Genomic DNA, 26673 nt, shown 5'->3' on the forward strand with positions numbered 1-26673 from the left:
GTCCTAATAAACCCTTGCATACTTTTGTATGGCAGAGTGAACAGGAGGGGCAGCTTCCAGATTGTCCTCGTGGGTTGAAAACCACCACGGTCGCCATACCTCGCATGCTCAGAACATTCCAGGCAAAAGCCTGTCACTGAGTCCCTGGCACCATCAACAGAGCAGGAATTCCCCTTTCCAAGGAGGGCAGCTGGGGTCAGGGGCAGCTGAGGAAACATCCTTAGCTTTTCTGTTGGTGCTGAGAGGTGTTAAGTGGCTCTCCTGTTCCTCTCCAGCCTTCTGTGTTGGGACTGGGTGTAGAACAGGCATTGCCTCCCCACAGTTGGTGCATCTGCGCCAATGCAACCAGTATTACAAAAATCTAGGTTAACCATCCTGACCCCATGGAATCATCTACTGCTTTTCAGAGAGATCAGAAAGGTCAGCTGCGTTGTTGAGAGGGAAAGAATTCTAAATAGCACAGTCCGGTTTAATCTCTTCCCTTTAATGCTGTTGTGTAATACTGTCAGTATTCATTCACCAGTGTGCTGGGGTCTGCCTGGAGTAAACTGCTAAGGGAATTTAGAACCATAAAACATCTTCATTCATCAGCATTGCTTATCTCCTGGCCGCAGCTTGAACCCTGCAGTGTAGCTCTTTGCAGATATCAGCTGCTGTTACTAAGCTTAACTGCTTGCAAATTGCTTTCTGCAAAAGACTGCCAAGAGGAAATGTAAGCATTTGGGGTGAACCCCACCATTCTTCCAGCACATCAGAGCATGTTTCAGTCTGGGTCAGTTCAGTACACTCAATCCTTATTCTGGCAGTTCTTCAGAGAAACTCCCTGCACCCTGAGCTTCCCAGATGACCTCAAGCAGTCTCTTCCAACCTCAGCCATTCTGTGATTCTTTGATTTAAAAGTTAGAATTTCAATCCGAACCATTATCTCTTTCTTTCTCTTTAAAAACGAGCAATCTTCAGTTTACTGAAGACAGCTGATTTGCATTTCTGCATGTTTCTTCTTCTTGGCTTTCTTTGCCATCCTGCTCCACTTTCAGGCACTGTACACTTGCAAAAAAGGACCTTTTAAGTGTAAGTTGGAGACCTGCTCTCTCTTCTTCTCTGGCTGTCAGAAGTGCAGTTTCTGGATACAGAGGTGTGTGGATGGCTTTAATTAGGATGGCAGAAACACGTGTCACCCAAGTGGGCTGTTGTCCCCTTACGTCAGTGGCTGGCTGGGATGCAGCCTTTGAAGCATCAGCATTGGCTTGCCCAGGAACATGAGGTAGAGCCCTCAGCTTACAAAGCATAGAAGAGTCCTGCCTGACTAAGAGCCAGCAAAGGCTCTTAATCTCCAAAATCTCTCTCCTGCTTTGCATTCTCTACTTTTCATCCTTATTACTTGAACGAGACCATTTTCCTGGAAGGTATCCTTCCTGCTAGGAAGGGCCCATCTGAGGCCAAATGAGGACACTCATTTGACACAGTTTTCAGAGTTTCTGAAACCCTGAGAAACACTAAACAGTTGCTTGCATTCTGCTGAATACCTTTTCTTGGGATTAAAACTCTTCTCTTAACCCAAGCAAAGGCGGTCTTCATTATGAAAGGGAACAAACAGAAAGTGGGAAGCACATGATTGTCTGTGACACTGCCTGTCGTTTGTGCGTCTCTGCACTGTAAAACTGCATTGAGCCATTCTTCTTATCAGGAGTGCAGTGTTTAAGAAACACCCACTCTTCACCCCAGGGACACTACAGAGGGAGTGAAGCACCCCAGTGGTGCAGCATGCCTGGTGGCCCCAATAGTATCAGCTCCAGGGCTTAAGTTCTGAGGTGTTTCTTTACACAATGCTGTTCTCAAAGGTTCCTCTGCAGTTCCCATCTAAAGCTGCTTGAGGCTATGCACATGGTACAATTACTCTTGTTCTCTTGTATTAAATCATAGTTATCTTTAGGTCTTTAATTGGATATATGGAAAATACATTTCAGCTGAACTTCTCTTCCTGGTGGTAGATCCTCCTTTGTCCTTGCTCACACAAAACACCCACTGAAGCTGAAGAAGCATTCCTATTGCAATGGGTTTTAAATGCTAATAACGTATTGGGCTGTGAAAGTTACACTGATGTCAACAGGGTGAAGCTATTTTAGAAATGGCAGGTTGAGGAGAACAAAGCCAGAGGATATAAACAGCTTTACTCTTCTGCTGCCTACATACACATGCTTAATACTTGTCTTCTTACTCCTTCACACTGAGGCAACTGTAAGACTGATTGTTTTAAGAATTACTCTAGCTTTTAAGTAGATTGCTGAACTTTCATACTGTAATCATGCAGAGAATAGATTTATTTCTATATACATATTTAGAACTCCCGAGACAAACTTTGCAGATTCTACTTAGTGATTCTTCCAAGTTTTTTTGTGCCATAGTTTGACGCTGACACCTGTAAGATTTCATCTTACTGCCATGCTAATGCTGAGAGCTGGTCTGGAAGAAGCAGATCAACACAAACAGCAAGTGCAAAGCTTAGTGGCAGGTGCCTTGTCCTCACTGCTTGGGTTCTGTATACAAATGGACTTTTTACTCAACGGTAGCATAATCATGTTCCTCACAGGTCGTTCTCCTGCCTTTCATCCATGCTTGCTGCTGTTGTGGCCTTGGGTAAGTCACAGTTTTTTTTGCAGCCAGATCCTCATCTGATGTAAGTAGGCATGAGTGTAGGAAGGCCAGCACTCTGCCAGGTTGTAACAGTCAGGACCAGGACCTGTGTGTCTGTTCTCATCCCATTTTGAAAATTGTGGTATTAGCACTTACCTACCTCACAAAGATGCTGTAAGGATTAATGCTTATACAGCACTCAGAAGATGTAAAGTGCTATATGTCTCAAATATTAATGTACTGTAGTGATAAAAATACTTCTAGGCATCTGCAGAAGCATGGAATGTGTTACTGCCTTTTTGATTTGCATTAGGCTGAAAGCAAATGAAACATATTTATTCATACCGTCAAACAGGATAGGCTCAGCTACACTTGAACTCTGTGGAGGTTTTAGCTTAAAAATCTGAACTCTAATCTCAGTTTTGCAAATGGATTTTAGTTTATCTAAAAGCCTCAACCAAATTCTTAGATGTGAATTGTGCATCCAGATTTTGCAATCCAGTCTGAACCCTATCTGTTAGCTAGAATGAATCTAATCCAGCCAAAACATAGTGCTCTTACAGACTGCAATGGCTGTTGAAAAGACTGGAACAGAAAACGAAGTCACTCTGTTTAACGTTCAACCTGCAGAAGGTCAGCTAGGTTTCAGGATACAACTTAAAAAGGGATGTTTAATACTGTGATTCTAAGTTTACTGGCTTTAATATCAGCAGAGAGGGAAGGCCTTGATAGAATCAATAAGGTCGACACATCCTCCTTGAATTATTTCCTTTTAACCTGAAACAAAGTAGTAGCAGGTTCTATAGTGAAGGAAGCACTTGTGCCATCAATCCGAGGGCCCAGAACAAAAAGACATCTAAAAATACAGCTCTAAACCATCACCATGTACTCAATGACTATAAAAATGCCACAGTTCACTGGATTCAGATCTGGACTACAGCTAGAAATGACTTGGTTCTGGTAGCACTAGTTGCTGTATAACACAAATGGAAGTGAGATGTTACCCAGGAATGTGAACTGTGTACATGTGAAATGGACCATAATTTTGAAGCAGCTGCAGTAAAATCTTATCTTAATATGAACTCAGAAGCAAACACAATGCAAATTTTCATTGTTTCTTTACAGCATATGATGGATTTTAGTTTTCTTAGTTTGGAGGAAATGTTCTTAATGTTATTTTATTTTTGCTCTTATTGTAAAAAATAAAAATATATGACTCTAGATAGATCACAAATTAAAGAAGGTGGCCAGTTGGCAGGAATGCCAAAATTTCTGTGGCTTGTACTGTTTTTTGTGATGACACTATGCTGCTGTAGGATGAGCCACTGGAGTGGTATGAGGCTCAAAAGGAAGGCTGAAGCATAAGGCCCACTGCGGACTCCCACAGTCAATCTCATGTCAGAGGGATGCAGGGACCAAGCTGCCAAGATTGCAGTGGGAGCAACGACTGGTCCCACGTGGGGACAGACAACGTCAGGAAACAGAAGAAATCTTTTCCTGACAGCCAAAAATCAAGAAATCAAATCCAGCCCATTGCATGAGAGCACCAAGTCAGTACAAGCACATGGGCTTAGACATCACTCTTGTAGGCTTCTGCTGGACCAAATCTCATTCCCAATTCAGCAGGGACATCTTGTTCCAGGCCTACTGCGTGGGCAGGGCCAGGCCAGCAGGAACTATTAAAGAAGAATACATTTGAAAAGAAAGGAACCAACCCAATCAACCAATAACAACAACAACAAAAACAACAACAAACAAACCAGAAACCAAAACAAGAACACAGATGCCATTGGGTAAGCAGTAGTTCTGCCTTGCTGAGACCACAGGAGTGACTGGTCTGTCCTGAATACTAAGTCCATGTCTTGTACAATGTAAGCCTCTTACTCCGGCCCCTCTCCCTGTGTTCCAGACAGAGTGTGCTGAAAGATGTGACCGAAGCAGCTGCTCTCCCCAAGGAGTCAGCATTTTGCCATGTGTGAAAGTCTCCAGCACTTACTTTCTTTACCATGATTGTAAAGGTCACCACAAGCAGTACAGCTACTTGATCTGGGATCTTTTCTTAACATATTTTTATGCTGATTTTACTGTTTTGATTCTTTGTTTGGAATGTATTTTTTTTTTCTCATTTCTTCTGTGTGTAACAGCAATTAAAAATATTAATTTACTGGGTATATTTATTGTCCAGATGTAACAGCTCTTTGCTCATTTTCTGTTTCTGTGACAGCAGCCCACTGAAGCTCTGTAGCGGGCAGTGCTGTGCCACTTCTGTCCCTCGGTGGCGTGGCTCTGCCCTGAAGCTACGCAGAGCTGCACTGAAGCAGAAGGGCGCTGTCGCAGCCAGATATAGTATTCCCATCTGGAGAAACCCTGAAACACATCTACAGGCACCCCATAGAGCACATCCAGCACAAATGAATGAGGCACCACTGTGCTGATGGCAACTGGCTGGTGTTACAGCACGTCCCAAGTGTCCTGGGGTGCAGAGCCCCAAAGGACACTGGCTCCTTGCTGCAACAGCCAGTCCCCCTTACAATGGTCATTTGTCCACACTTCCAGGGAGAAGGCAGCTTGCTGCAAATGATTATCTGAGAAGTTTGCTCACCAAGGTTATCCAGAAGTCCCACAGAAATGGACAATTCTCTTTTTTCTCCTCTCCTAAGTAGAAATTTCCAGGGGAGAAAAATAGGTTAATATGGACATCTTTCTCTGATTGAGATTCTGCCAATCTGCCCATTTCCTCAGCTGTGTTTGATGCAGCGGCACAGATATTTGGTTTCATTAATCCTGAACCAGGCCATCTGTCATCAGTGGAACAGGTTTCAAGGATCTATAGCATAGAAATGCAGAGCAAGCGCCCCCAGTCCATTAAATGGATCTGCTCGCAGGCTTAACATAGATTCTTCCACTGTCCCCTTTTCAGTGCAGTGATTCCCGATGTGAGAATGAATCATATTAGGCAGAACCACTACCAAGTTTCAAAGCAGCCCAAAGGGAAGCAAGGGAAATCAGGTGTTTCTTTCCTACTTCTCTGTCTCTTACAATTCGTTTCAAAACCTTAGAAGCATCATGGGGGAAGCGTTCTGTACCCACACACTTTCTTCCTTGCTGCAGGTGGAACAAAGGTGACAAAGTATTCTTGGACTAAGCATGTGAATGTGGCTGGTCACATTAAGCTTTTATACCTGAAAAGCTCCAGGAAAAAATCACTATAAACTAAAAGAACCAACTAATATATATATATATATATAAATTTATCTGACTATGTCAATCCTTCAGTGGTTCAGACATGTTCTAATTCTTTAGTCCTACCCACCAGCAAAGAGGTTACTGGACCTTTCTGGATCTCGGGTTTGCTTTATGCAACCAGCTCTTTCACATGCTGACTTGCAAAGCTGCAGACTGTATTTACTTTTTTGGAATGTTAAGGTCTTAAGTACTTCAGATTTATGAGTTATGGTATGTTTATACACAGCCTGACATAATGAAGCTTTCATCATCACAGAGGTCCTGCTGAGCTATCTGGGGACATGGCAAATAAGGAGACAGAATCCAGCTCTCCTCCTGAACTCAGAAGCAAAATTCTCATTGACCAGTGAAGCAGACTGATAAGTAGAAGGGAAAACAGCAGTATTTGGCACCTTTTATTATGTTTATTATTGTTAAGATTCATTAGCAGAAATGTATTAGAAATGTCATCTTTCGTGTTTTGTCTGAAACCACTTTAGAGGAAAGAAATACGGAAGCATCAGAATTGGCCCTGCTGATCAGGAGCCCCACTCTCTACCACTTAGTTTAACTGACCTTTAGAGAAGCCAAGCACACCTGCATCTTGAGCCACACAAGCAAAAACAAAGGATGCAGCCACAGCAATGTGTTCTGCATGCTGGACCAAGCAGAGCAGGTTTAGACTTCTGCAAACTTTCTGTCACTGTGTCCAAGAGAGTTTTATCACATTTCTCTTAAGAAAAGAGAAAGTGAGAAGTGCTGCAATCACCACATCCAACCCTACATTTTGAGTGGAAGTCTCACAAAGCACTAGCAATGTGGCTTCATAGAATTATTTAAAAGCTTTCCTAAACAACTGGTAACAACTTTCAAAAACAACTGATTGCCACTTTCATAGAAAGTGATACTTCGAGTTCTGGAAAATCTCATTTTCATTCTCACTTCCCTTTGTTCAGTTCAACACTGTTCTGAGAAAGTCACTTTGTCTAATAGACATTGTGACCTTAGCACTGTACCATAGAAAATGAGATTCACCCCTTCAGAGCTGTAAGATGCTGCTGCTCTGTGCCACAGAAGTGAAGCAATGCACTGTTTTTGCAGATACAGTGAAAAAGGCTAAAACTGAAAATATGACTAAGGAGAAGAATGCAAGCTCTGTAAAGAAGAGATGGAAAAGTCTACAGAAGAGAGGAGACAAACAGAGGTTTAGCTCCTGTGGAATCAGCAGAGAAAGCAGCAGAGATTCCAGCAGAGGTGTTTGGAACCCATTTGCACATCTCTTAGATCATTCCTTTACTCCCTTCAGTTTTGGGCCAACCTGTCTCTACATAAAGACTACTGAAACCCCTAAAAAATGCCCTCATGGTCTGAAGGAGCTTCCAGTCTAACACAGTGCTTTCACAGCTGAAGTACCCACAGCAAGTAATGCTGTCCTCCAGCTGAGAGCAGCCAGCCGCAGGCAGTAAGAACCACTCTTCCAGAACGAAAATCAGTAAGAATAGAGTTCTGCTGTTCTGAAATAAACCTACAATTAAGTTAAATTTTAAGTGAAATCCTCCTCTTCTGAAGACAGCTTTTCAGTCCACTATTTCTTATTCTGACATCTGCTCTTCCCACCTCACTCGGCTGCACAAACCCCTAGCAGGTCAGAGACTCTCCCAAGGGTCTGCCCAGGTAAGTCAAGGAGGACAAGGAGCAGTCTCAGGAGGTTCTGGAAATAAGACATTACAGCATCTGATATATCAGCTTCCCCACCACCCACCCCCACCCAAAGGGCCATTTAAAAATCCAAATATAAATTAGCACCTCACCCACACAGTGCTTTTGCAAGCCTTGCTCCACAGCTACCGCTTACAAACAGGTTGCTTTGCATAGCTTTGGAGAGGCGTGTTCCTATTGTAACAGTTTTTTACCACAACAAGGTTTGTGTGGGGAGGCAGATTTGTCCTTTCAAGCAATCAGATCTCTAAAGGTATAGAAAGCTGTTCTGCCCCTCAAATCTGCCTGTCTTTCCTTAGCACCAGTGAACAGCACTGCCAAAGTTCTCTTTGCATCAGCTTGGCTGATAGTGATGCCAGGCCAGGGAGAGATTCCACTGCTTTTGGGAACTAGGAAACTGCCCTCCAGCTGTAGGATGTGGCTTGAAGCTGTGGCTTAAGGGAGGAGTGCATCAGTGAACCTGGGAAGCATAAGACCCAGTAATATGGGAGCATCCTAAAAAAGAGCAAAGAACTGCTTTTGGTGTTATAGGTGCGTAGTGGCTTCAGTGAAAAGTGTCATATATATCCTACACAAACAGACAAATGAGTACTTGAAAATCAGAGCAGGAAACACAGCACGCACACATCCTTTTTTCCCTCCACTGACCCACACCGAGCTACTTCCCCACTGGCAGAGAGATGGAACCCTCCAGAGAGGGGCCTCAGCAGTTGCCAGCAGGCAGTCCAGAAGCAGTGATCACAGACAAAAATAACCCTAAAAGATCTTTCCAAATATAGCTCGTCATTATTGGTGCTGTATCAGTTTCATTTCAAGCTGTGTCTGGCAGTGTCTCTCTCTTATTCCCTGTAAAGAATAACAACAGGTCCAGAGGCACAAGGGCCTTTTCTCTAGAAAGGAAAATGGAAGAAAGAGTTTTACATCAGACAAAAGGATGGAGATTTCTTGCTCTCCAGTGTTTAACCTTGATCCCTGGTTAATCATAAGTTGGGTGAGCATAACAGGGGCTGCTGAAACTCAGAGGATACAGTAGTTTCCAGGCATGGCTGTACTAAGAACAGTCTGCAAGCTGCAAGTTTGAGCATCATGACACAGGGAAACTGTGTGGCTTGTGTATTACTATTAGTAAAACATCACCCCATGCACCTGTAAATGCTCAGTTGCATGTGACCAGTCTGAGCTAACTGGAACACTACTGCTGTGTTACAACCTGACATAAAGTTCACTGGGTGAGAATTTCTGGCATGAAGAAAAGCAGGGAAGCGAAGGGAGGATATCAGTGTCTGATTTTTTAACTTATTTATTGTTTTAACTTTTTGCCTTGGAAATTTTTACTGGTAAAAATGTTGGCAAATGTTGGCAAAATGCTGGCATTTCACAGGATGAGAAGATCAGTGCAGTCTTTAGTATTTGTGAAAAAAGCAGAAAGCTGTTGTTAGAGCTTGGACTGCTTGGAAATGTGTAGGATAAGGCTGGTTAGGGACTGAGAAAAGGCCATATTTGCTTTTGAGTCATCTGGGGGTATTTATGAGACTGCTAGTCCAAACCTGCCATTTTAAGGAATCTAATACTGTTTTCAAATAACTGAAGGCAAATCTTAATGATTTCAGAGGAAGACAACGCCAGAGACAGGCTGCTTTTTGGATATGAAGGTAAGATCTTAGAAACACTGTGGTCCATGGACCTTTATCTGCAGAACTGGGCAATTGCTTACTTTATGTGCAGGCAAAAGAGCCAAAATGATCCAAAGAAGTGCACTGCCAGTCACAGTTAGAACATTTGCCTTGAAAAATAGCAAAACTATACTTAGATACATAAAATCTACTGTTAGTTACACAATCTGAAGCACAGCTGTGGATCTGACTTACTTATGGTCATCTTACAGCTGTAGGTTGTTAGGATCGTAAGCAGGCAGATGCCACCTGTTGCCACAGCTAAACCACAGCTTGAACTTGCACGTGATACTAATATTGCCCTTGTATGGGGTAACTCCTGCATGGGGGTTGTTAGCGGAAGCGCAGTTCACGATGCAGTTGTTGCTGTGATGCATGCTATGGTTTGTTGGTGAGGAGCACAATGCTAGTCCTTGCTGGGACACTCCTTCATCTTGAGATCAAAACACCATGCTAAGGAAATAGAGATGCTGTGGACCGCTTTATACCACACTGTCTGTTGCACACAGATATGCAATCATACACACACATGTAGCCAGCACTGTCAGGACAGGGAGTCTTCTCCTGTGTAATTGCAAATCCAAAGAGCTTGGATATGACAGTTCATGCCCTGCGTCTTCTTTCCCCACTCAGAGAGGAAGAATGAACAATACACTACATTACCCTCAGCGTTGTAAACAAATACAAAATGAAAAACAAGAGAAGGAAGACTCAAAAACCTCAGTCTCCCATCAAGCTGATACGCCATGGTAGGCAAGCAATTAATTTTTGTGCTTCTCGGTCTGTAAATAAGGTATCAGGTTTTTGCTCCATAGGGATATATTGATGCTTTCTCTTGTTAATGCCATTAAGTTGTAAAGTGCTTTGGGATATTTGGCTCCCACAGTGCTTTAGAAATGCACAATTAAATTATACCCAATTATAAACCAAACCAGGTGATCTTGGAAAGGAAGGGATATTGCTCTGAGGCATTAATAGTCAACAGAATGCTCTAGGGGGAATCATGGGGATCTGCATATGCAATTTAATTTCCATTGTCCATTGTACATCTATTTTCAGCCTGTATCTAAATACATTTTCTGAAGTCTTTATTATCTTCTTTTGCATTAGAATGAGGCCCCATCAGGTAAGTTCACTGCATCCTAAATATAGCACCGTAGGGTAAAATTCTCCTAGTAGACCCCATTCTTGGGAAACAACTCTATTTCTTCCTTATTCCTCAGAGATTTTTCTACCATGTCTGAAGCTTCTGCAAATAAAATCAACAGCTTGCCATTTAGAATGAAGAATAGGAGATCAGTTCACATCTGCTTGTGTCCTACTGTCATGCCTGAAGACAAGCAGGTTGTTACCAAAGGAATGTACCCTAAGACACAATCTCCATTCACTACCCTTTATGCTTGGTTACATACGCAGAAGTTTCCTAAGTTGTTCAGGCCTAGAACAAGACCCAGGCATACAGCACTTCTGCACAAGAAAATGACTACAACCACCAAAATGGCTTCACAGGAGCACATGTAACAGAAGAAACATACCTATGGTTTAGTGACATGGATCAAGAAAGCCTGATCATTAAATAAAAATAAGCACTCTGATACACAATTACTTATTTTAGTGTATTACTTATTCTATTACTTTAATGTAATTCCCACTGCTCTTGATGGAATTAGAAGACCAGTAGAAGCATGTGGATAGCTTCTGAAGAAATACATGCATAGCCTGGTAATATATATTAATATATAGTTTGCTTGTTTTATATTTCTGTTTTAATAATAAACAAAATATATGCATTAATAAGCCAGACTGAAAAATTGGGCTTGGATCTCACAAATTCAAGTAACTCTATTCTGCTTTCCCCCAGCCCAGGCAGAAAGATCATTTATTGTTTTGATTTCATGAACTGGGGCCTGTTCAGTTTTGCATGGGACTACTGCTAATGAGATATCCTTATTACTGATAAGGCCTGAGCAGAGAACAACTGAACAAAGGAAAACACATTTACCTGACACAGTACCCGTGAGAGTGCTAAAAGCACACCTCATGTACTTCCAGGGACTTCTATTGTTTCTTGCCCAACAAGACTGTCATGCAATCTCCTAAACATGACAGATTGGTTTTTCTGAATGAATCCTTCTCATTTAGGAAACAAATCCCAGTTGGATGGGAAATACACTACCAGACAATAATTTGTAAAGCCAATAGTCTCTTTCATCAAGACATGATAAGCTATGAGCTTCGGACAGGCTCTACTATCTTAAATTTTAATCAACATCTGTAGAACCTACTACACAATGTCCTACACGTGCATATTGTCGAAGGCAGCTTGGAGCTGAGAAAATTGCTATCAAATAGATGGAACAGCAAAAAAGGAATTCCTGTGCTCACTGCCTAGGTGGGGAGTGAGGTGGAGAACAAGTTAGTGATATGCTCAAAGCCAAAGAGGAAGCCTGATCTTACTCTGCAGTCTAGTGTACAAAAGCACCCTTTTTCCTCAGCACTAACATGAATTTTTATGCTTACCTTTGTCTTTGGAGATGTACCACAGCTTCTTTGAATCCAGAGGGTCAATGTCCCTAGTGTTATTGTGGGCAATGACTCAGAAAAAGTATTTCCTTCCTGGGAGCAGGCCTGTGATGATGTACTTATTGCTGTAGACTTTTCTGTGGCTGTGTGAACTGTGTGGCAGTACTGATATCATTTTTCAGGATATCATAATGTGTCTGCTAGTTCTCTTCTTTATCCTGGCTGTAATTCTATTTTAGTATCACAGTTTCTTGGGACTTTCTCAAGCCAGCTGAGATTAGTGATTGATCAGAGGAAATTTAAGAATTATTTTGCAGATTTAAGTATTGATTTCTCCTGTTTGGAACCATCCCTGTGTTCTTTTCTGGGGCAAAATTATTTCACTTCAGCTCCTCCCTTCCAGAGTCTTTGTGTGTTTAATTAAAGCACTTTCTCCTTGATTTCTTCTGGCTTGAGGAACCTGATAGCTTGCCGTATATAATTCCTTCCTGATGAAAAAAAATATGGTTGCTAGTTTTAAAAAGCACTCTGAAGAGGCAATGTATAAAATACAATGCAAAGATCTCTAAACTTCTCACCCCCAGCAGATCATTACAGTAATGAAAATTTCTCTAAGGAGCAAGCTAGTTTGTATGGACAAAGATGTATGAATGCACTGTGCTGTTCCAGTACAAACCACCATGTGGCTCTTCAGCCTCACAGTCAGGTCAAACCTATGAAGGATAGAAGAAAAACAAGACAGAAAGAGAAAAAAATTTAAAAATTAAAATAATGAGAGACTGCATCGGAAAAAGAAGTCATTCTTCAGTCTGCTGAGTCAAGCGTGAAGAAGTGAACAATGGAGACTGAAGGAAGAAACTTTCTACAACTAGTGTTGAAGTTGGTTAAGAGGAGCAATGCCAGCTATTTTCCTAATACCCATGCCACATGAAAAAAAGCAATAATACCTCAGCAATCAACAGCTTAGTGACGAGCACCTGTTCACCAACTTCAGGTGAGAAAGGGCAAACATGGGAACATTTAATAATAGTTCATGTAAAAAGTGAATAAGAGCAAAGAAAAAGAAGAGGCAGATCTAATGCCTTATTAGATGATGCCCATCCTCTTTGCCACAAACAATTTTCTATGTCTGTTTCTAGTACGACTTCTACTTTTCATTGCAGTGCTGCATATTGCCATTCTATACCAGAGAAGTTTATCTGGAGCCTGCATTGGCTCTGGGATTTTTTGGTGTTCCTGTGTTTGGAAATATGGTATCAAAGCACAGATTGGTTATGTAGTTCCAAAGTGAAGACTGAGAGTAGAAACAATGATGTTTATTATTGGTCACTGTGTCATCTTCTGAGATTTCCCTCAGTCAAGCCTGAACATCCGTCTACTCTGCAGAAATCAGTGCTACATAACATGACTTACTGCTGCTTAGGGCAGTCAGCATCACGCTTTGTCACCTGAGAGTATCTTAAGAATAAAAAGTCTAATTTCACAATTCATCAATATTATTTAAACTTTGGTTTGCTGTCACCTGATTGCTCATTTCATTCAAACCAGCCACCTGAAAGAACTGTAATTCTGTCTCAGTACCACTGTATTTGAAACAAGCATTTCATAATTATGACAGTTTATTCGCTATAATACTTACCCACCTCATCCATACTCAGACTACAGCATCCTTGATGGAAATCAGAAAATATTCCAACCTAGACTTGTGTAACGAAATACCTGAGAAACATCAGTGGTGGAAGTAACAGCTATGATTGCACCTAAGGTACCTGTTCAGGGAACAACTCAGGACTAGCCAAAAGGATGGCAGAATCCTTTAATTTGACTAAAGAACTGCACAGCTTGTGCTGGCCTCTATCTTCTCCCAGCACCTCTGAAAACACAGCAAGAAGAAGTAGAGCTCTGATACTAAACATTCCTTTGTGAACAAACATGAATTTGATCACCCTTTAAAAAAATTATGTATATTTAAGAAGAAAGGATCAGTAAGAGATGGGAATTCCAGCTAGATGGATATTGCAAGTCTTACCTGTAACTCCATTGCTTTTCCCACACCGGCTTCACTCGCAGCTTGGAAGGATACGTCTGTCCTGCAAACCTCCTGCAGTGTTAAGTGGTACTAAAGACAGGGATCAGTATTGTCTTTCTGTCAAGGGTCCATCCTTGGTGTTCTCTGCTTATATCCTCTAGTATGTATCCTGATGGCACAGCTTCCTTGTTTGGTTCCTGCCAGGCTGAGAAAATGCTGGAGCTGGAAAAGTCCACCAGGTGGAGGACTGTCAGGACTTCTGCAGGCTCTGTGACAGAAGGAGAACTGTGACATACTACTTTACTGGCAGGTCTATGTTTGCATATGTGAAGATAGAACTGTTCTTTTTTCAAGATGTCAAATCTGCAAGGTTTTAGAAAAAAAGGAACCTTGATAAACACAGCAAATTCTGTCCACTGAGACAATGCAGTTTCTAAAATAAACATAAACACATATAAACCCTGTCCTGAGGCAGGCCATTTAAGTGTAAAGTCCTCACAATGTTTGCAAAGGGCCCAACTGAAATCACTGTGGAAAGGGCATCTTCTGTGAGCACTGACCACCACTCATTTCCATGAGTGCTTGGGAGAGGTATCTATGCATTAAAATTCTATGCATCACTTCTGTCTCTTCCTAACTGACAGATGGGTGTGTGTAAACACATTTCCTGTAAGGTCCTGTATGGTTTTGAGAACTGTATGTCTATTCTTTTATTAAAAATCCCTCTTACAGTTTTGAGTCAAATGGTTTGGCACTATCTGGACTGCTTGGACAAATGAATTCATTGACTGGCTTTCAAAATTCTGTTCATGTTCTTCAAATTTATGTGCCAAAGATTATAGTACTCAAATTAACAGTCACTTTTGAAAATGCAGATCGTGCTTTTTGCTCATTAGTCTACCTTGTAGCTCATTTACCTCGTAGCTGTCGAGTTAGATTGCCATACTAAATAAAAAGAGTGAAGGATGTGATATTAAAAATTATCTGCATGTTTTGAGTCAAATGAATAGTCCAAATTCCTGTTCTCCTTTGACAATCTCAGACAAAATGCATTAAAAAATAAGCAAAAATAACTAAGACCATCCTCCTAGCCCAAGTCAATTTGCAGCCCAAGTGCAGTCCAAGTGCAGCATGCTGTGCCAACCTTCATGCTAATGGCTTTTACAGAATACTCTTATGAGCATAAAGGGTCATAAGGAATATGGTGCATTTGGGTAGAACATATTCTCCTAGGCTTAATGCAGAATAATGCGAGTAGTCAAATAGGAGAAGAATCATGGCTTCAGGCTTTAAACTGTTTTTGTGTTGTCTTCTGATGTAAAGGAACCAGAACGCTTTTCCTTTTGAGTAACTATTTAACCTCAAGGCTCTTTGAGCATAGAATTCTCTTTCTTTTTTCTTTCTTTCCTTTTTTTTTTTTCTTTTGTTGCTGTTGTTATATTAGCTTTTACATTTCAGGAGTTGTTTATTTTCCCCCCTAAATTATGTGCACCAATAGAGGACCACTCTCATACTGATAGTTTAACTAGTGATAGTTAAAGCCATTTATTGGTGGCCTCTGACAAACTTCTGTTTTTCAAGTGCTTTAGTTACACAGTCAAATAAAGTAAGAATTCTACATAACAAAGTTAAATTTGCCCAGTTCAGCATCTGTGAAGCACCACAGTTCTTTAGAGTTTGTGATTTCAATCAGTCCAAAATTAGGCACAAACTTTTTCTACTACAAATCCAGTCTTAAGGGAGAAAAAGAACAAATCCCACAACTTTTAAAAAAGGTGATGGGCAACTGATGAAAGCATCATAGTGATGTTAGAAATATCACCAAAAAATATTTTCTTTGTCGTATATTAGGCAAACTGTACATAAACATCAAGTGTTAAAATTATCTCCACCTTAGAGCATCTCTATCATGTTGATCTGTTTGATTTTTGCATACACACAGCTGCTCCTGGTGAGAATTCCTTCTTATATTCTTATCTTAATAGTTACACATTTTAAGTGAATCACACTTTCAAGCACTTGTAATTACACTTACAGAGAGTAGTATTAAGGCCTTCATTAATTAAACTGCAAACACAATGCAATTCTTACACTGAGTCAGGATGAAGTTTGCCACACTGCTTCAGAATTCGGTCATAAACGCATAGATCTTGTCATAGCACACATGTTCAGGAAAACTGGTCGTTAAATAGTTGAAGATAGACACTGATGGGATACTTTGCAACAAGTGATTAAAGGTGTGCTGGGAAATCCAGGCTCTGCATGGCTGAACATGCATTGTATCATTTGCTTCAGGTACCTGGAAAGACAAATGTTGTAATTACACAACTCTAATTACCCCAATAGTGAATCTACCTGGCTACTAGTTTTCTAAATTGCTTTTGGACTGACATGAACCAAGAGGTATTGTCAGCTCACAGACACCTGTGGAGAACAGCATAAACTTAGGGGTTAAGTGAGCCCCTTAATTAAATCTAGATTTCACATTTCCAGTAGTCCACTTTCACATCTTTCACTAAGGTCCAGAAGAAGGAAGCAGAATTCCTTTGAATGTAATATGAAGAAGAGGCATAATTTGCCACTACAATGCTTATCACTAAATTATGAACTATATCTTGGTGTAATCTACATTCTGGGGAAAACTATCCATTATTTTGCCCCCACTGACTTTAGCAGGACTTCCCATTTAAGTAAGAAATTCAGCAGAGTGGCCAATCCTCTCACAGTCCAGCCTTCGAGCAAGGTTAAACCTCTGTTCCATTTAAAAAAGCAAAAGTTTCAGGGAACTGAATAATTTTCTGTAAAAACTGCTTCCATCACATACCACGAGTAATGTTGGTATTTCAAAGGGGATATTTTTGGATAGTGTGATGGATTGTAACTTAATTAGCATGGAAATGCAACATGTTGACTGAGACAGAGGAAAGAATCCAAGAGCTAAAATATTAGCAGAAAAGGAAAAGCAAAAGTCTTGTTAGTCAAATGCTGCTGCTGACAGGAACATTCCCATGTGTTATGCAAGCTGTACTAAGCATTGATCATATGGTTGCTATCTGATGGATACAATACAATCAGTCACTTGCTTAATTCATTTCTGGTCTAAGTCAGGAAAAGGCAGTCAAATTAAGTAGGGGGAAATACAAAACACGAGTGCTTGAAATTAGACAACCAAATCCATGGGTGACTTTCTGACATGCTGGGTGTTCTGCTGTGCTACTGTTGCATGTGGGCGTCCAGATGTCTGTGAGGGTTGAAAAGCGGTTCTCACTTTGAACAGCACGTCAAAATATACATCTTGCTAGATGCCATTTCCTCGATCAATCAATAGTATTCAGCTTTTTATTCAAAGCTTATTTTGCTTTTAATGTGGCTGTATAAAACATACAAATAATCCTGATCCGACTTTGGAAGGGATCTTTGTAGCCTAGGACACAAAGATTGTTACCTTCTTTTTCCTTCTTTCTGTGACATAGCCTAGCTCTGGGGAACCTCCAATCCGGACTGAGGAGTTTCTGGTGATGGTGACAGCTTCTTTCCTGACATTCAGTCCTTAAGGCTGAGACACCTGTTCAAGAGACTCCACACAGAGAAAAAAAATCAGTTTAGCACAGTACAAACAGAATTCATGGATTTCCAATTGTGTGCACGTATGTGTGCATACGTACACATATACCTACAGCAAGAAGTCAAGGATAACTTGCATGTTTACTTGATTCATGCTCCAGTGTGTTGTTGTTTTTTTTCTTTTTTACAGCTTCTTACTTTGCCAGCTACTTCCCTTTATCACTTCAAAGGTTGAAACATTTAAATGCTTGCATTTATTCCAAAAATGAGCTCTTTATGCAGTATGCTACAGAGCTGCACAGAAACACTTTCCTTAATCCATAAGAAGTTTGGATAAAAATGGAAAATTGCAACACTTTAGGTGAGAACTGACATATATTACTTCAGTTTGGAAATTTTACTTCTGACATGCTTCAACAGGGCAGACCCACTGTCTACACTGTTTTCTGTGATACACTTTGATCCTGGGAAAAAGAGAGCTACAAATGGACGCACAGCTTCTCTAGGGATCCCAGTATACAATGGAAAACAAGCACAGGAGGTACCCAAACTGTAAGTCCCAGAACATAGTTCAGTAGAGTTTTCTAACTAACTAACTAAGGTTTTGGCTGATATATTTTCTTTCTTGGCTGCAAAACAAAATGTTTTTAAGCATTCCCTTTTAAATTATCTTCTCTCCTCCTCCACAATATTTTCCAGACAAAGACAATTCATTTCTGCCATATTCTACTAAGCTTATGTAACTGACACTAGAAGAGAGTGTTAGTCAGTCCTCTTTCATGGCCAGTTGAGGGGTTTATGAGTCTGCAAGCACTGGTAGTGAAAGGATTGCTATTTGTTTGGTCCTGGTTTTAGTCCAAGCACAAAACAGTTTCTAAGCTCCTGTCCTTCTCATTTGTCCCTGAAGCATGAGGACAGTGTTCCTTTGGGAACTGGCAAGAAGGAAGAGGACAAAAACGATGGGAAGCAGGACATTGAAACTACATTAAAAACAGCTGGTCTAAGATCTTCACATGCTTACCCAATAGGTCATCTGGCAATAATTTCTGTTCTTCTGTTTCCAGGGGATACTGAAGCCCTCAGAGTTGAATTGGTATGCTTTTCTTTTTTCCACCTTCTCCACACCAAAGTTACTTTCTACCACCCCTACTTTGATCCAAGATATTTTCCCTAGCCATTCTCCTCTTGACGTGAAGCAAGTTACCAGTTTTCCTCCATTACCTTTGGGTGCTTTCCATTTCATTACAGTGCCTATTCTCTGTGTTTTCCAGGAACTCTGCTTTCCCCTGTGGAGATTTTGGATTGTTTGCAGTGTGAACAGCTGACTAGAATGACATGGAGGGCCTTTACTTAGAGGGTCATATCCTTCCACAGTGTAAATCAAGGTAGTTCTATTGATTACAGCAAAATTGGACTTGAATCACTCAAGAAACCACTGCAAGGGTTTTTGGGTTTTTTCTTTGTTTGTTTGTTTTTGTTTTGTTTTTTTTTTTTAAAGACAAATTCTGAATGAGAGTGTTTGCAGCCCAACATGTCTACTAGTGACATGCCTGCTATAAAACGATTAATATGAGGCCCTACCAACAATGCTGAGGTAAAAATCTGAGCCAGTTACTTTCTGAGATTCAGCATTAACAGCTCCATTGTCTTCTCTTGCACAGCGTTTGCTTGTAACACAGTCACTGGTTTTCTCCATCACCTCTTTCTCTGCCATTTAACACCATCTCAGAAACATGACTTCACACAATGCCTATGCCTTTAAAGGCACTTTCAGTATGCTCATTCTTCATAGTTACACTATGTGCAGCTAAAAGCTTCAGTAACAGGAGAATCTGAAAAGAAAACAATTGAAAGCTGCAGCTGCAAATACACCGTACCATTTTTCCTGTGTCTGTTAGTTCCCAAAGGTAGCCCAAAGTTGGGCCCCTTGTAATACTCCTTGATGGCTTTTTTTTTTTTTTTTTTTTTTTTTTAATATAAGAATCCCACATTTCATGAAAACTTTCAAGGACATGAAAAATCTTCAGTGTGTTTTGATTCAGGCAATTTAGTTCTGTTTCTTGAACAAGAAACCTGGCTGATTTCCTTCAGTTGTTCAGCTCAGCAGAAAAGGAGGGAGTTCTAAGAAATAGCAATTGCCAAGTGCTCCGCAGTTCTCTAGGTCCTTGAAATTTATTTCCAGGCAGTTTTTAAGTTTTGAGGGCAAAAGAGGAAACCCTTTGTGCTATTCTTTCCTAAGACCACATTTGGATAAGCCGTAATCACAAGAAAGATGATGGAATCAAAGTTTACTGCTTGTAAACAAAACATTCCATAGTTGTTAGAGCTATATGGGAAAATGATAAGGATGTCCTGTGCGCAATAAAGAAAAATAACCAAGTTCCTAAATATTTGTGTTTTTCCTTTTGTCAGGTGTACGATTACAAAGGACAACCTGCTGAAATAGTCATAAAAATGCAGTCAATATTTCTGACAGCAGGAAAATCATTCCCTGTACCAAGGCTTTGCTGTGGATGTGTTTTTACTGCACACAGGTTCTATAAATCTATATTTGATGCTGCAGCCACAGCATCCTTACTGCTCCGTTTGTCCCACTGTCTTGGCAGCGGTATCCATCCATCTCGCCTTTATTTGGAGAGAGGCTCTTTTCCATGCTGCAGATGATTCTGAAAGTCCATCTGGCGCCATCTGGCTGCCAAGAGCTGAGTAATACACATATTTACATTAGTTATAATTTCAGAAAAGGTGTTTTTCTCGTTGCTTGTGACAACGTTTCAAGTAAAGGTTAAGGCCAAAATTCTCCATCACAGATTTATAAACATGGAAACCTGTATTTTTCACTTAAAATCAGTTGGCATGACTGTTCAATTTTCTCCCCTTTGGTATGGAGACAATGGAGCAGAAAAGTTTTGCTCACGCAGACAGATAAGCCTAAAAATTGTACAGCCCCAGCTGAAGGGACCTGATGAAGCACAGATTCTGCAAGTGTCAGTGTTAACAATAGTAAGGAGATGGCTTAGATACCTGCAGTGTCAACTCTTGCTTTGTCCCCTGTCCCCTTGGCTGAGCATATGCCTCTCTTCATGCTCCTCTTTTAAACTGTTGATGAGTTTGCTTCCTACTACAGTACCCAGATTCCTTTCATGGCTATAAGCTGACAAGAAGGTTGAGGCATAAAATAACACCCATTGCAACAAACACCTTCTCTGACCCTGTCCCTGAACCTCAGAATTTCCTGCTCTAAGATGACCAAGAAATCAGGATTTCCAAGACCTTATCTGGCACAGTGTTCTGTGATTTATGGACAGAATGAATTCCGTGGGCAGTGATCTATGTATTTGCCTAGAAAAGCTGCATGGCATGTAATGAAGGGTATGTATTAGCATGCAAAGGATACATTCACTAATTACTCTGAAAATCTGAGACTGAGTGAGAGAGAAGAGAGGATGGTGAGAAGCCAACCTTTCGGGAATAAATGTGTGTCTACAGGGTGAGAAAATATGTTAACAAATGTGAAATCATATAAGCACCTTCACAGGAGACCAGGAAGGAAAAATTTGAAAAAGTGAAGAATGAAAGTTGAGACTTAGTAGGATTGAGATTGTGGAAGACTGGGAAGGATTAGATCAGTCCTTATCTGATCTGTCCGCCTGTTTCTCCTTAGTCAAAAACCCTTAGGATGAAAGCTATTATCTCTGCATGGTAAACTGCACATCAGGGAAAGAAATGGGGCTAAAGAGAGCCTGTTCTTATATAGCTTTTATCTGTCTTCATGGGTGTATTTCCACTAGAGGGAAAGCAGCTCAAGGAACCCAAAAGCTGAAGCAGAAAAGAAGCCTCTTGCACTATTCTAGATCTGCAGCTGGTCCAAAAGAACTTTCAAACCAGATAAACATTTCTGCAACATTTCTAACATTTCTATCTGAACCTGAACTCTGCATAAGGAAATATGAGTCTATAAAAAAGATACCAGACTGCAATTCCATTGTGTGTAGGATCTGGTAGGAGCCTTTTGAACCTCTGCATGGGAGAGGCAGCTCATCCGTGGCTTTCCAGGTTACCTATAACATGTAAATGGTTTCTTCACTGGAGGAAAGGTCAGAGAATCCTCCCACCCCACACAGTCCCTACACTGCCATATTTACATTCTAGGACTGGTAATTATCCTCCGAAAGTTGGGGTTTCCATGCTCACTGCCAGCCAATCTCAACCTTGGCCATGGACTCCTCATAAGGCTGCATGCCTGGAAAGCAAAGGGCTGCCATTGGGAAACTGCTCCTTTCATCTGTCCTGTTTTGGGACAAAATGCTACTAATAGGGTGACTTCCACCCAAGTCTGTGCATCAAGTCAAACCAGGGTTTGTGGGATATCATCTCATGCAGAAAATGCAAAGCTATTAGAGACAAACCAGACTCAGAAACAGATGTCAGGGTGGGCAGCAAACTGCCTAAAATCTGCCTGACCTCACAGCTGAACTCCTCTTGGTCCTTGGGGTTTCCTTCATACCATCTTACCAACTAAACATTCTGTTGTTCTTGCACATGCAAAGGATATGCTAATATGATTGTTTACTCTTTCCAATTACTTTGTTTTAAAATGGTCTTAAATGATATGCTTTTCATAGAAGGCATCTGGGCATTCTCAAAGCTTGTCCACAATAAACAGAAGTTATCACAGATACTAAAAGCTACTCAAATCCACTCTGTGAGGAAGAACTTTGAAATTCTTCTCCAGCCCATGATGAGAGCACAAAGATTTTTGCCAACATTCACCTCCTAGCAGCCTTGTGTCTTTCTATATAGATCTTAGGTACAAGGTTATAGTATCAATAATGCTACTGCAAAATTAATTAAAAATATAAACACGATATTGAATATTTACTACACTAAGAGTCTCATGTGCCCCTGGTCCTTAGCATTCAAACATCCCATGGGTCACCTTGAAGAACAAGAATTCATTATGACAATCCTGGTTAAAATAAAAACCACTATACTTTACTAGGCTGCTTTAGGTGGTACGAACAAGGACTTAGATGGAAGATTTACTGCTTTATGCTTCTAACTCTACAGCAAAGAGACGTCCTTAATTATTATCTTCATAATACCAAAACAAAGCACAGACTAATGGCTTATTCCATATTAAACGATAAATAGACTTCAGATCAGCATTATCTCAAATCAGTTTTGTGGCTGTTACAACAAAGCAACACTACTGCTCTACAATGAAGAACAGTACAAAGGCTGCTAACATTTCTTTTCCTTCCTTGGACCAATCATACATACCTTCCCAGTTACAATGGAGCTGCTGTAGCAGTCGTTAGGTTCACTGTCTCACACAGCAATGCCTATACAAGTTCCTGAGTCACTGGCTCATCAACATTATGATAAGCTCTGCTCTCTTCCCTTCGTGATTCCTAGTGTACTTGAAATCTTTCAATCACCCATCGATTCCTCATCTCTTTCAGAGTGACATCTTCCAAAATCAGCACATACTCCAGACAAGATTTTCCATTCTTCCTTCGGGTATTCTCAGGTTTGCTGATGAATTGAACTGGAATCTCTAAGAAAGGGGAAAGGAGCAGCAAAAAAAAAAAAAAAAAGGCACAAATCAGCAAGCACTTTACAAATCAAACAAGGCAGTTTTGCTTTTTCAGGGTACAACGTGGGCTCAAGGCTTAGGGGATTTGCACTTTAGCTCTACGAATTTCGTAGCTCAAATACTGCTGTAACACATTTGATTTACTTACCACCTGAAGAAGCTTACATTGATTTACCTGTGATCAATGAAGAATGGAGCTTTCCGCTCTGTATCTCCAGTTTCAGCACTGAGTTCTGAAGTCCACAGGACAGGATATCTTAAGTGTGGGCCAATACAATCATCAGATGCAATGACCTCATACTTATTGTCCTGCTTCCACACTTGCCCATTGAACTTCCACATGAAGTTTGGCATTTTCCTTAGCAGGCCCATTTCAAACATCGCAGCTAGCAATGTTTTTTGGTCCTTTTCAGTGGTTTTGTTTCTATCAGGTTACAGGTTAACCTGTTAAAATACCGAAAAGACAATTTTTTGTTTTGCTTAGTTTCCAATCTCTGATTTCCTACACTACATAACGAGACTACAATGAAGTCTTTTTGATTTGTTTCTTGAATGATGGCAGAAAGATCAGTTAATTCCTTCAACTTCAGCAGAAATTAAGTTAACTAGTTTGAAATAATCAGTAGAAGTTGCAATCTTACCATACCAACCACCTAACGACACGCTGCTTTCTGTTCAGTTCTTCTGCCTTAGTTTTGTTTTTTCCCCTCTCCTGACTCTATGTCATTGTAAAGGACATGATATCAGGCAGCTGCTGATGAGATACCTGGAACTATTTGGCATATTCTGGAACTGATTGGGAAGCAGAAAGAAGACTGATATCTTTCTGTGTTATCTGCTAAGAGTGCTGCTGTGCCTGGCAAGGATTGCTATTTGGCTTAAGTAATGCTATTCTACCAAATAATATATTTTTTAGTAGTTCTAGCACGTATAAGTAGTGCACTTAAAGAATGGTACTTCTGGCAAAGCTTGTTTTTAAGGGATGGCCTTATTGCAATAGAAGGTAAGGCAGGTGGGCAGCATCATTTTTATCAAGTGATGAGGTACAGCTTATCATTCCCATTTTTCCTCTAAAACTGGTCCAAGTTCAGTAGTGACTCACATTCCTGCCACACTGACGTCAGCCTAGCTTATTATGTGTAATAAGCAGGCTTCAAGCTGAGATGTGCTATCTCATAAAAGGTGTTTTCACACAAGTGCTCTAGTAATTGTGGGTTGGTCTATGACTTGAATGTTAGATTTCTGTTTGAGCCTAAAACATCAGTAACATGAATGTTACAAAGACATTTAGAAAAATAAGAAAGCAGATCATACTTTGGCCTACTTTTTGATACAAAAATCTACAAAACTACAAAATCATAGTTTTGACCCTCTTTATTTTCTCTTCAGATATTGTTTTCATACACAAAACCTCCGTAATTCTGTAACCAACATCACCAGCATCATGACTCTCACAAAAATTCTGTAGGCACCCAGCTCTTTTTCTATTTTTTTTTTTTTTTTAAATGTTGGTGATGCACAGTCTATATTTCTTACCCATCTGCTTCAAGGACAGATTGGATGGGGCCCTGGGCAGCCTCTTTCAGAGGGTAGCAACACTGCCTACAGCACTGGGGTTGGAACTAGAAGATCTCTAAGGTCCCTTCCAACCCAAACTATTCTATGATTACAATTTTTTTAATTTATTTTTTATTTTTTTTACATTTCCTATATTCAGCTTCCTTGCCATCTTTGGTATTCAAAAGCAAACATTTTACCTGCTTTCCAGATATTTCAGAAATTCTGCTGTTAAGTAACTGAAGAATTACATTAGGGACTTCAGAGATTTGGTCCACTATCTGGCACAGCCATGGAATCTGGGATAATTTTCTGGATTTTTCTACCAACTGTTCCTTGGCAGAATAGAAGCATCACTATGTCCTTTATACACCTCATTTGGACTGTAGAATTCCTGGGCAGGGACTAGTCCAACACTGTTTGTCCAAGGCATCCAGTATGCCTTATCCTAAGGAATACTGGATTGCAGACCTTAGGTAGTCTATTAGGATGCTACATTAACACCATAAATCTGATCTGATATGGATTTCATCTCCAGTGAGAGATCTTCCTAGAGACATTAACTGAAGAGAGGTTCTGAAAACATTTTTTACCTTGTCAGGATTTGACACAATTTCTTCACATTTCTTTGAATATCCAGTTTTGTCCAGCTGCAAAAAAATGTAGATACTTATTCCATCTGGGATGTGTAACTGTCTTCCATCACAATTGTCTTTTTGGATGCATGCACTTTTTTTTTTTTTTTTTTGGACTCTGTCAAGGGTCTTGAGGTACTATGACACTAACTTCAACCTCCACTTCTTCTTTCACCTCTTTTAATTTCCTGAGAAATGAGAGAAGTTCACACTGGCCTTCTCTAAATTCTCCAGATTCTTAGGGATGATCTCCAATGTTTCGTTCTCCTCAACCACCAACTTCTTTACGTTCTTCCTCAGAGCTGGAGGTCCCCTGCACATAGCACTTCACAAAAAATTCATGCTTCTTTTCCAAGTAAATAAGCAACTGTCATGTTACAACATTCAAGATATCTAGACCTCTCTTGGAAGAGGGATTCATGCAGTTCCAAACAAGTTTTCATAGCATCAGAGAACATAGATAGAGATCTCAATGCTCCCCCATCAGATGGTCATTGCTGTGAAAACAGATTACAGAAATCCTTCCCAACACCTTGTCTGCCAGCCCATCTGCTGGGAGTTTGCCAAAGTGCTTACAATACATAAAAGGAGATCAGGCGGGTCAAGCAGGTTCTTCCTTTCATGAACCCATGCTAGCTGGGCCTGATTCCCCATCGTCCAGCAAATACCAGTGATCTCACTCAAGATGATCTGTTCCATAGCCTTTCCTGGCATTGATGTCAGGCTGATGGGTCTGTAGTTTCCCAGATCTTCCTTAGACTCTTCTTGTAGATGGGAATCACACTGGCAAGCCTCCAGAGTCACATTAGAAAGTCCTGAATAATATTACAAATTATTGAGGTTTAGCACTGTTTATTTTTTTATTTTTGCCTGAAAGGCACACAAGGGGCATTAGTGCCCCACTACAATAAATGCATAACCAAGTAACAAAAATAGCAGTTCTTGCTCTAGTGTTGTTTGCTGCTGATTGGAAACAATGCCCTACAAACATTCAACAGTATTGGCAAGTAGCAGTGCTGCAGTAGGACTACTGCAACCAGGGACATTTTCTTAGCTACTGATAAATATTATAGTGATTAATTTTTTCTTATTTAAAGTTTTATTGTGGAAATAAATAAATAAAGCAAAAAGTGTTACCAATATTCCTTAGTGATATTGTGAACAACACTCTTGGTCCCTCTACTGGTACTTTCCATGTTCCTTAGGAAAGTCTCCCTCTCCTTTCCATGTTACGTTAGGATTTGGTTTACTAATCATTTCAGCTCTGAATGCCCCTGAAAATTCAGGAAGAAATATTGGAACTGATTAATGAATAAGTGAAGTGGAAAAAGGACCTGTTACTCTGGGCTTATTTTTAATGTTTGTTTCATGGAGATTAGGTTAACCTTGCTTTACTTACTGTACCTAATACAGCTTCACATACATCACAAACATTACTCTGGGAATTAAATTTGTTCTTTAGAAGTACTCTGCAGACTGACAGGAATTATTTGTAATTTTTTTTTGTGATTCATA

At 40.4% G+C, this 26673-nt stretch overlaps 1 protein-coding gene across 10 annotated transcripts in view; it reads right to left on the reverse strand.

The window, feature by feature from the left end:
* Positions 1-26673, reverse strand: part of PTPN5 (protein tyrosine phosphatase non-receptor type 5) — a 159924-nt gene that overhangs the window by 44483 nt on the left and 88768 nt on the right. For 4 of the 10 annotated variants that reach the window (XR_006168103.1, XR_006168101.1, XR_006168099.1 and 1 more), the window contains exons 16-23: positions 26296-26432; positions 25117-25973; positions 23142-23410; positions 22651-22927; positions 17249-17380; positions 15895-16102; positions 13804-14166; positions 11772-12487 (exon numbers count right to left, since the gene is read on the reverse strand). The gene's annotated coding sequence lies outside the window, so the exon portion shown is untranslated. Of the gene's footprint in view, positions 1-7652; positions 8469-11771; positions 12488-13803; positions 14167-15894; positions 16103-17248; positions 17381-22650; positions 22928-23131; positions 23411-25116; positions 25974-26295; positions 26433-26673 lie in introns of those variants that run through there. The other 6 variants (XR_006168106.1, XR_006168109.1, XR_006168107.1 and 3 more) reach the window with 6 other exon arrangements.

This window comes from Centrocercus urophasianus, unplaced genomic scaffold, assembly GCF_019232065.1.
Source record: "Centrocercus urophasianus isolate 14NV4802_14NV808 unplaced genomic scaffold, USGS_Curo_1.0 seq_14, whole genome shotgun sequence".
NCBI lineage: Eukaryota > Metazoa > Chordata > Aves > Galliformes > Phasianidae > Centrocercus > Centrocercus urophasianus.